We start from the raw sequence: 9,961 nt of genomic DNA, 5'->3' as shown, positions 1-9,961 counted from the left end.
GGGAACCCTAGAGGGGTTTGTTAAAACCCCTCTACTTGTAAACTGCCTTACTGATTAAGCTTGCTGTAGCTATTTTTTTCTTTTTTCCTTTTTTTCTTCTCTTTAATTGGACACCTTCCCAGCTTCACCTAGTCCAGTTGTTTTATAGGAACTTGGATTCAGCTCTTGTCCAGTGCAAGCCAGGTAAGGCTGGTTGGGACCAGCGACCCGAAAACTGGGCCTGCACAGGTGTCTGAACAATGGCCTTTTGAACTCCACCCTCAGATCGTGCTAAGGGCCTCCATTATTGAATACGCAGAAGCATGTAAACGAGACATACCGGCACAGAACACTGGTTACCTCACCTTTTTCCCTATCTCCAATCACCTTTCCCCATGCTCATCCTATAACTATCCCAGTGCCCTTGCCCTCAGGGAGGCAGACCTGAGACTTGTTCTCCCATCTCCTCCCTTGGCTGCCTCGAGAACAAACCCTTTCTCAGCTGCACCTCGGTGTCTCAGTGTTTGGTTTGTTGTGCGTCAGGCAAACAGACCTGGTTCAGTAACAGGAGGGCACTTTTCACATGAGAGATATATTTCCGCTTTCAGGAAGACAGAAAGAAGGGTCAGAGTGTCCCTCCTGCATTGGCCATTTCTTAAGTACTTTATTTAAAATAATCCATGTACCATTGAGACACATTTTGGGGCAGCTGACCCAGGGCCCCAACAGGGTGATGGTTGCACAACTCTGTAAATATACTATAAACCGGGCTTCCCTTGTGGCGCAGTGGTTGAGAGTCCGCCTGCCGATGCAGGGGACACGGGTTCGTGCCCCGGTCTGTGAAGATCCCACATGCCGACAAGCAGCTGGGCCCGTGAGCCATGGCTGAGCCTGTGCGTCCGGAGCCTGTGCTCTGCAACGGGAGAGGCCACAACAGTGAGAGGCCCATGTACCACACACACACAAAAAAATACTATAAACCACTGAAGTGTGCATTTAAAACAGGTAAATTTTATGGTATGTGTCAACTGAAAAAAGTGCACAACCTAAAAGCTGAGAATTATGTTTTATTTGGCAGACATTGAGGATTTAAGCCCAGGAAACAACCCCTCAGCTAGCTTGCAGGGACTGTTCTGAAGAGGGAAGGGAGAAGCCAGGATATATAGGAGTTTTTGCAAAAGAAAACAAACAAACAAAAAACAGGTAATCGGAACATCAAAAGATTACTGTTAATTAAAGAAAATCAGATATCTCAAATTAATAAATTTAGCACTTTTCTATGTATGGGAAAATGCAAGAGTCTGGGTTCAATGAAATCATTCCTTTGATATGCACCTTAACTATCTAGGGCCAGTATCCTGCTTTTCTAAATCCTGAATCTCCTCAGGGTGCACCACAAGGGGCCATTATGGTGGCTGATGGCTTGATGACCACAACATCTTTTGTTTACTGATATGGCAGGTGACATTCTTAGTCCACATTTCCTCCTCTTGGTTGTAAATTTGACCAACGTTTGGGAAGCATTTTACGATCAATTTTGTCTCACTGTGCTAGGAAGTTTCATTCCTAAATCAGGTGAAAATTCTGTTAATAGGCCACTCAAAGTGCTAATTTTTGGATCAGGTCCTGTCTTACTATTTTATTATGGTCTAGGAAATGTTTTCCCTTGTTGCTTCTTCCCATATCCAGAGTTGCCCTATTAAAATTATTCTATGTAGAGTTATATATATGATAAACTGCCTCAAGAATTTTAGCCATCATTAATTTTGTTGGAGACCTGGCCCCATTGGGTAATGCAAGAGACAATCTTATAAAATAGACAGGATAAGTAATATAGCTAGTAACATTAATAAGGTCATAGTATAGCAGAGAGAGACACAAAGCATAAACAATTTGAAAACAAAGAGAACAAATTAAAACAATGATTAGTATAACTAGTTGTAATCTGGTTGCAATAAACCATCAAATCCACAGGGGAGCACGGGGAGCCAGCTGGAGGAGCCAAATTCTGGAAGGATCAGGTAGAGAGAAAAAGATAAATGTTTCATCTTTGTTTACAAAGGTATACTTTATCAACTTGTAGGTCATAGTTAGTGTTAGAGGAAAGGTTTTTTGGAAAACAAAGTTTAAAAGCCAGTATATTTCAGAAAAAAAGTCAAACAATTATATATCATATTTATCAGTTCATTCAGTCCCATGTAATTAATTCCTGTTTATCTGGATGAAGTTGCCAGGTTTTCCATTAGGATTTTGTAATTTCTTACCCAGTTCAGTGATGTAATCTAAAAGTTATAAGAAATTTATATTTGTCAAAAAAACCCTTTTTATGAATCTTCTTAAAGATATTCATTTTGTAAAAGCACCAGAGTAAAACAGTGATTGTCTATAAAAAATGAAAGACTTAAAATGGCATAAAGATCTGATTAAAATACAATTGACAAGAAACTTGCATATTTCTGTGACATACAACATTTTAAGATGATAACTAGAATTATGACATTATACTAGGACATATCAGATTTTTAGGAATTCTGTATAAATTTTGGAATATCTATATTAATGACATTTACTGATACAACATAACCTAAGAAGGTTTATCTTCAATCACTTGACAATGCTCCTCAAGGAATATAACATACCAAATAAGCCTAATTAGTTCAATATTCCTCTCTGAGATGTCTCAGGGTTCCTTTGAAGCATCCCAGAGTTAGCTGGAGGTCAAAAGAACTTTAGTTAGAATTTGATATTTCGGAAATTTGTCAATCTATCAAAAAAGTTCAAAAAACTTGGTCAAATAGAATCACAGGTCACTGTGAAACAATAATTATTCACTTAACCAAAGTGACAAAACAGTTCAAAAAACAAATACAGATTACTTAAAGGCAAAGAAACTCACACAATCTGTTACCAAAGCAGTATTCCAAGAAAACTTTATCCTCTTAAGAGAGAGAGGAACCAAATCCAGTCTTGCACCAGCCTACTTTTAATAACAAAATCCATTTACCTAATTAAATCTAATCCCAGCCTGACCAGGTACAAAACTCCTTTAAAGGGCTCCCTTTTTACAAACCTTCCATGACTTTCTGTATTCATATTAGTTTGGTCCTTATTTTTCCAGCCAGAAACAATCAGCTCTAAGACAAAATTATTCCTTCCCCTTAACAAAATGTATGTCCATTCCTCATACCTTCCTTTGCTGAAAACACACATTCTACTTTTCTTGCATACTGAAATGTTTACCTTATTAACTTTAGTAGCTTTAATTATATATTACAATTTTAACCCTTAAAAACCTTAATCTCTAGCGAAAACTGACAAGCAGTAAGTAATTGTGAACTGTTTGTCATATCAGCATTTCCTGATTTGACTATCCCATAACCTCTAGAAACATAAAACTTCTCATACCATAATTTCTTTCCTTAATGTGGTACAAGACATGTGTCTAATAAACCCGAACATCTTTAGTTTCCCTCTTGTAAAGAGACAAAACTAGGGAAATTTAGACCTGTTTAGCAATTAATGTTCCAGTATTTTCTTTTATTTGAAATGACCTGGATAGTCAATGAATTCCCATCATTTAACTTAACTTAGCAAAACTCAAGTTACCCAAAATCTGGAGAAACTATTTTAGATAGGTACCCAAGACATAATTATTCCTAAAGAATTCACCTAAAATCTCTTATCTCATTTACCTTTATTTTATACCTTATGGAAAATATTATCATACCAAGTAAATTTTTTTTCTTATTGACAAACTCTGTAACAGAAATAACATGTCCTTATTGACTTTTAGTAAACTTAGGGACAATGAAAGTAAGACATATCTGCATTGATCAAACCAGGAAGCTTGGGCTTCCCTGGTGACGCAGTGGTTGGGAGTCCGCCTGTTGATGCAGGGGACACGCGTTCGTGCCCCGGTCCGGGAAGATCCCACATCCCGCGGGTTGGCTGGGCCCGTGAGCCATGGCCGCTGGGCCTGCGCGTCTGGAGCTTATTGCTCCGCAACGGGAGAGGCCGCAGCAGTGAGAGGCCCGCGTACCGCAAAAAAAAAAAACACAAAAAAACCAGCTAGCTTTAATATCAGATATTAATTTAATGTTGACTATTTCCTAGATCATGTGAACCTGAAATTCATTCTGGCCAGTTTCTTTCATATTTAGAAATATTTCTTTTGTAAGTGTTTACTTTTAAATCAATTAAATAGAGCTCTTCTATAAATTTAATTTTGATAATATGTTCTGGAGGTAGAGACATCTCATATGTATAATGTATACACAGACATACAAACAGACAAAACTAGAGATTTCATAGCTTCACTTTAAAAACTTTGTTATGAATCAGTTATTACAGTATAAACTTACTAGTCTATAAAAAACAGTTGGAGTAAGTTAAAATTGTTTTTCTCAGATGACTAAGGCTTTGCTATTTGTGGAAAAGACTTTTAAGATTTATATTTGTCCTTGATAAACCCTTAAGGAGACTATGAATTAGAGTGTGGGTGAGGGAGCCTTTTCAGGGGTTTGAGTTTTAAAAAGCTCTCCCCCTCCCTATTTTTTTCTTCTAGGTTTCAGGTTTTACCTGATTAAGCTAATTAGGCTTTGACTCAGTTACAATGGGCTGTATTTACATTTCTGATTTGTTGAGATTTGCAAGACAAAGACAGTTGCGTTTAATTCCCCAAAGAACTGGTCTGCTGCCTAAATGACATTAAAAGATTGATTTGCCCAACTATACTTTCTTTAATTTGTTTTTTATATTGGTGAGAATATTTCCAACTAAACTGAAAATGAAGAGTTCCATGTTCTAGAACTTTAGGGTTTAATTTATCATGCCTTCAAAGCCTTGTATGAGGCATTCACCAAAGGCCCTCAAACTGAGTGCACAGGTTAGATCCAGAGCAGAATCTCTATTAATATTTGTATTAGCCTCTGAATATTAGCTCTCAGTTTTACTGTATATTGTACAGGTTCAGGTAACCCTACTGGCTTCCTTTAGCATGTTTAGTTAGTATTTCCTGAAGGGCAGATTCATATGACCTGTCTTATAACACCAAGCAGGTGAAGCATTCCCCAGTAAAACATGTCTATCCCACAATATAACTAAGCAAAAGAGATGCAACCTTCTTATATAAAGCCCATTTAAATATACCAATTTTTATAAACTTTCATCTCAATTCTATCAACTTTTATACCTTTAACTCTAGTTTCCATTAAGACCCAATCAACAAGTCTTGGTCTTATAAGGAGTCCTAGAAGCTTTCCTTACTTTTTATCACCCAACCATTTAATCTATATTGTATAAAAGGCTCTGGGGTCCCTAGTGAGGGGTTGAGCCAAGGAACTCAGATCCTTTTGTCAATCTTTTAACTTGAATAATTGGCCTAACTGTTGACCAAAGTAATTGTTGTTCAGGTATTTCTTTCAGCCTTTTAAATATAGTTTGCTTGTTTTAGACTAAAGGAGTTCTTAGGTTCACCGTCATGTATATATATATATATATATATATATATATATATATAATTTCTTGGTAGGTACAAATAAAACAGCTGTTTATACTGAGCTCTCTAAAAATGTACCAATTTAGAAGTTTCTCCAATTTAAAGGATCCATTATCTGTCCATTAATGAGATAACAGTGACTCAAACCAATAAGATGTAAGAGGCAACTCCACAAAAGAGTGCAAAGGATGCCACATAAACAAGATCCAGAAAGTTTACTTCCAAAAATAGTCTAAGAAAGTAAAGGCCTCCATTGTATAGGTTAACACGATGAAAGTTAAGATGGCAAAAAGCCCCTGAATATTGACACAGTCAGGTATATCCCCATATCTCCTCCCTCTTGCAATCTCGCCCACCCTTCCTATCCCACCCCTCTAGGTGGTCACAGAGCACTGAGCTGATCTCCCTGTGCTATGCGGCTGCTTCCCACTAGCTATTTTACATTTGGTAGTATATATAATTCAGCGCTAGTTTCTCACTTCGCCCCAGTTTACCATTCCCCCTCCCTGTGTCCTCAAGTCCTTTCTCTACATCTGCTTATTTATTCCTGTCCTGCCCCTAGGTTCTTCATAGCTATTTTTATTTTTAAGATTCCGTATATATGTGATAGCATATAGTATTTGTTTTTCTCTTTCTAACTTACTTCACGCTATATGACAGACTCAAGGTCCATCCACCTCACTACAAAAAACTCACTTTCTTTTTATGACTGAGTAACATTCCATTGTATACATGTGCCACATCTTTATCCATTCATCTGTCGATGGACACATAGGTTGCTTCCATGTCCTGGCTATTGTAAATAGAGCTGCAATGAACACTGTGGTACATGACTCTTTGGATTATGGTTTTCTAAGGGTATATGCCCAGTAGTGGGATTGCTGGGTCGTATGGTAGTTCTATTTAGTTTTTTAAGGGACCTCCATACTGTTCTCCATAGTGGCTGTATCAACTTACATTTCCACCAACAGTGCAATAGGGTTCCCTTTCTCCACACCCTCTCAAGCATTTATCGTTTGCAGATTTTTTGGTGATGACCATTCTGACTGGTGTGAGGTGATACCTCATTGTAGTTTTGATTTGCATTTATCTAATGAGCAGTGACGTTGAGCATTCTTTCATGTGTTTGTTGACAATCTGTATATCGTCTTTGGAGAAATGTCTATTTAGGTCTTCTGCTCATTTTTGGATTGGGTTATTTCTTTTTTGATATTGAGTTGCATGAGCTGCTTGTACATTTTGGAGGTTAATCTTTTGTCAGTTGCTTCATTTGCAAATATTTTCTCCCACTCGAAGGGTTGTCTTTTCATCTTGTTTATGGTTTCCTTTGCTGTGCAAAAGCTTTTAAGTTTCATTAGGTCCCATTTGTTTATTTCTGTTTTTATTTCCATTTCTCTAGGAGGTGGAACAAAAAGGATCTTGCTGTGATTTCTGTCATAGAGTGTTCTGCCTGTTTTCCTCTAAGAGTTTTATAATGTCTGGCCTTACATTTAGGTCTTTAATCCATTTTGAGTTTATTTTTGTGTATGGTGTTAGAGAGTGTTCTAATTTCATTCTTTTACATGTAGCTGTCCAGTTTTCCAAGAACCACTTACTGAAGAGCCTGTGTTTTCTCCATTGTATACTCTTGCCTCCTTTATCAAACATAAGGTGATCAGATGTGCATGGGTCCAGCCGCTCCGCGGCATGTGGGATCTTCCCGGACCGGGGCACAAACCCGTGTCGTCTGCATTGGCAGGCAGACTCTCAACCACTGAGCCACCAGGGAAGGCCCACACTGTCTTGATTACTGTAGTTTTGTAGTATACTCTGAAGTCAAGGAGGCTGATTCCTCCAGATCTGTTTTTCTTTCTCAAGATTGCTTTGGCCATTCAGGGTCTTTTGGGTTTCCATACAAACTGTGGAATGTTTTGTTCTAGTTCTGTGAAAACTGCCATTGGTAGTTTGATAAGGATTGCATTGAATCTGTAGATTGCTTTGGGTAGGACAGTCATTTTCACAATGTTGATTCTCCCAATCCAAGAAGATGTTATATCTCTCCATCTGTTTGTATCACCTTTAATTTCTTTCATCAGTGTCTTATAGTTTTCTGCATACAGGTCTTTTGTGTCCTTAGGTAGGTTTATTCCTCGGTATTTTACTCTTTTTGTTGCAATGGTAAACGGGAGTGTTTCTTTAACTTCTCTTTCAGATTTTTCATCATTAATGTATAGGAATGCAAGAAATTTCTGCGCATTAATTCTGTATCCTGCTACTTTACCAAATTCGTTGATTAGCTCTAGTAGTTTTTTGGTAGCATCTTTAGGATTCTCTATTTATAGTATCATGTCATCTGCAAACAGTGACAGCTTAACTTCTTTTCTGATTTGTATTCCTTTTATTTCGTTTTCTTCTCTGGTTGCTCTGGCTAAAACTTCCAAAACTTTGTTGAATAATAATGGTGAGAGTGGACAACTTTGTCTTGTTCCTGATCTTAGTGGAAATGGTTTCAGTTTTTGACCATTGAGAACAATGTTGACTATGGGTTTGTCATATATGGCCTTTATTATGTTGAGGTAAGTTCCCTCTATGCCTACTTTCTGCAGGGTTTTTTTTCATAAATGGGTGTTGAATTTTGTCAAAAGCTTTCTCTGCATCTATTGACATTATCATATGGTTTTTCTCCTTCAATTTGTTACTATGGTAACTCATTGATTTGCATATACTGAAGAGTCCTTGCATTCCCAGGATAAAGCCCACTTGATCATGGTGTATGATCCTTTTAATGTGCTGTTGGATTCTTTTTGCTAGTATTTTGTTGAGGATTTTGCATCTACGTTCATCAGTGATATTGGCCTTTAGTTTTCTTTCTTTGTAACATCTTTGTCTGGTTTTGGTATCAGGGTAATGGTGGCCTCGTAGAATGAGTTTGGGAGTGTTCCTCCCTCTGCTGTATTTTGGAAAGGTTTGAGAAGGATAGGTGTTAGCTCTTCTCTAAATGTTTGATAGAATTCTCCTGTAAGCCATCTGATCCTGGACTTTTGTTTGTTGGAAGATTTTTAATCACAGTCTCAATTTCAGTGCTTGTGACTGGTCTGTTTATATTTTCTGTTTGTTCCTGGCTCAGTTTTGGAAGGTTGTGCTTTGCTAAGAATTTGTCCATTTCTTCCAGGTTGTCCATTTTATTGGCATATAGTTGTTTGTAGTAATCTCTCATGATCCTTTGTATTTTTGCAGTGTCAATCTTTACTTCTCCTTTTTCTTTTCTAATTCTTTTGATTTGAGTCTTCTCTTTTTTTCTTGATGAGTGTGGCTAATGGTTTATCAATATTGTTTATCTTCTCAAAAAGCCAGCTTTTGGTTTTATTGATCTTTGTGATCATTTCCTTCATTTCTTTTTCATTTACTTGTGATCTCTTCTTTATGTTTTCTTTCCTTCTGCTAACTTTGCGGTTTTGGGGTTCTTCTTTCTCTAATTGCTTTAGGTGTAAGGTTAGGTTGTTTATTTGAGATGTTTCTTGTTTCTTGAGGTGGGATTGTATTGCTATAAACTTCCTCTTAGAACTTCTTTTGCTGTATCCCACAGGTTTTGGGTCATCATGTTTTATTGTCATTTGTTTCTAGGTATTTTTTGATTTCCTCTTTGATTTCTTCAGTGATCTCTTGGTTATTAAGTATTGTATTGCTTAGCCTCCATGTGTTTATATTTTTTACAGATTTTTTCCTGTAATTGATATGTAGTCTCATAGCGTTGTGGTTGGAAAAGATACTTGATATGATTTCAATTTTCTTAAATCTACCAAGGCTTCATTAGTGACCAAGGTATTATCTATCCTGGGGAATGTTCCATGAGCACTTGAGAAGAAAGTGTATTCTCTTGTTTTTGGATGGAATGTCCTATAAATATCAATTAAGTCTGTCTTGTTTAATGTATCATTTAAAGCTTGTGTTTCCTTATTTATTTTCATTTTTGATGATCTGTCCATTGGTGAAAGTAAGGCGTTAAAGTCCCCTACTTTGATTGTGTTACTGTCGATTTCCCCTTTTATGGCTGTTAGCATTTGCCTTATGTATTGAGGTGCTCCTATGTTGGGTGCATAAATATTTACAATTGTTATATCTTCTTTTTGGATTGATCCCTTGATCATTATGTAGTGTCCTTCTTTGTCTCTTGTAATAGTCTTTATTTTAAAGTCTATTTTGTCTCATATTAGAGTTGCTACTCCAGCTTTCTTTTGATTTCCATTTGCATGGGATATCTTTTTCCATGCCCTCACTTTCAGTCTGTATGGGTCCCTAGGTCTAAAGTGGGTCTCTTGTAGACAACATATATATGGGTTTTATTTTTGTATTCATTCAGCCAGTCTATGTCTTTTGGTTGGAGCATTTAATCCATTTACATTTAAGGTAATTATCGTTATGTATGTTCCTATTACCATTTTATTAATTGTTTTGGGTTTGTTTTTGTAGGTCTTTTCCTTCTCTTGTATTTCCTGCCTAAAGAAG

The sequence above is a fragment of the Globicephala melas genome, chromosome 4 (assembly GCF_963455315.2).
Source record: "Globicephala melas chromosome 4, mGloMel1.2, whole genome shotgun sequence".
Classification (NCBI taxonomy): domain Eukaryota; kingdom Metazoa; phylum Chordata; class Mammalia; order Artiodactyla; family Delphinidae; genus Globicephala; species Globicephala melas.
Note: the sequence above shows the minus strand (reverse complement) of the source record.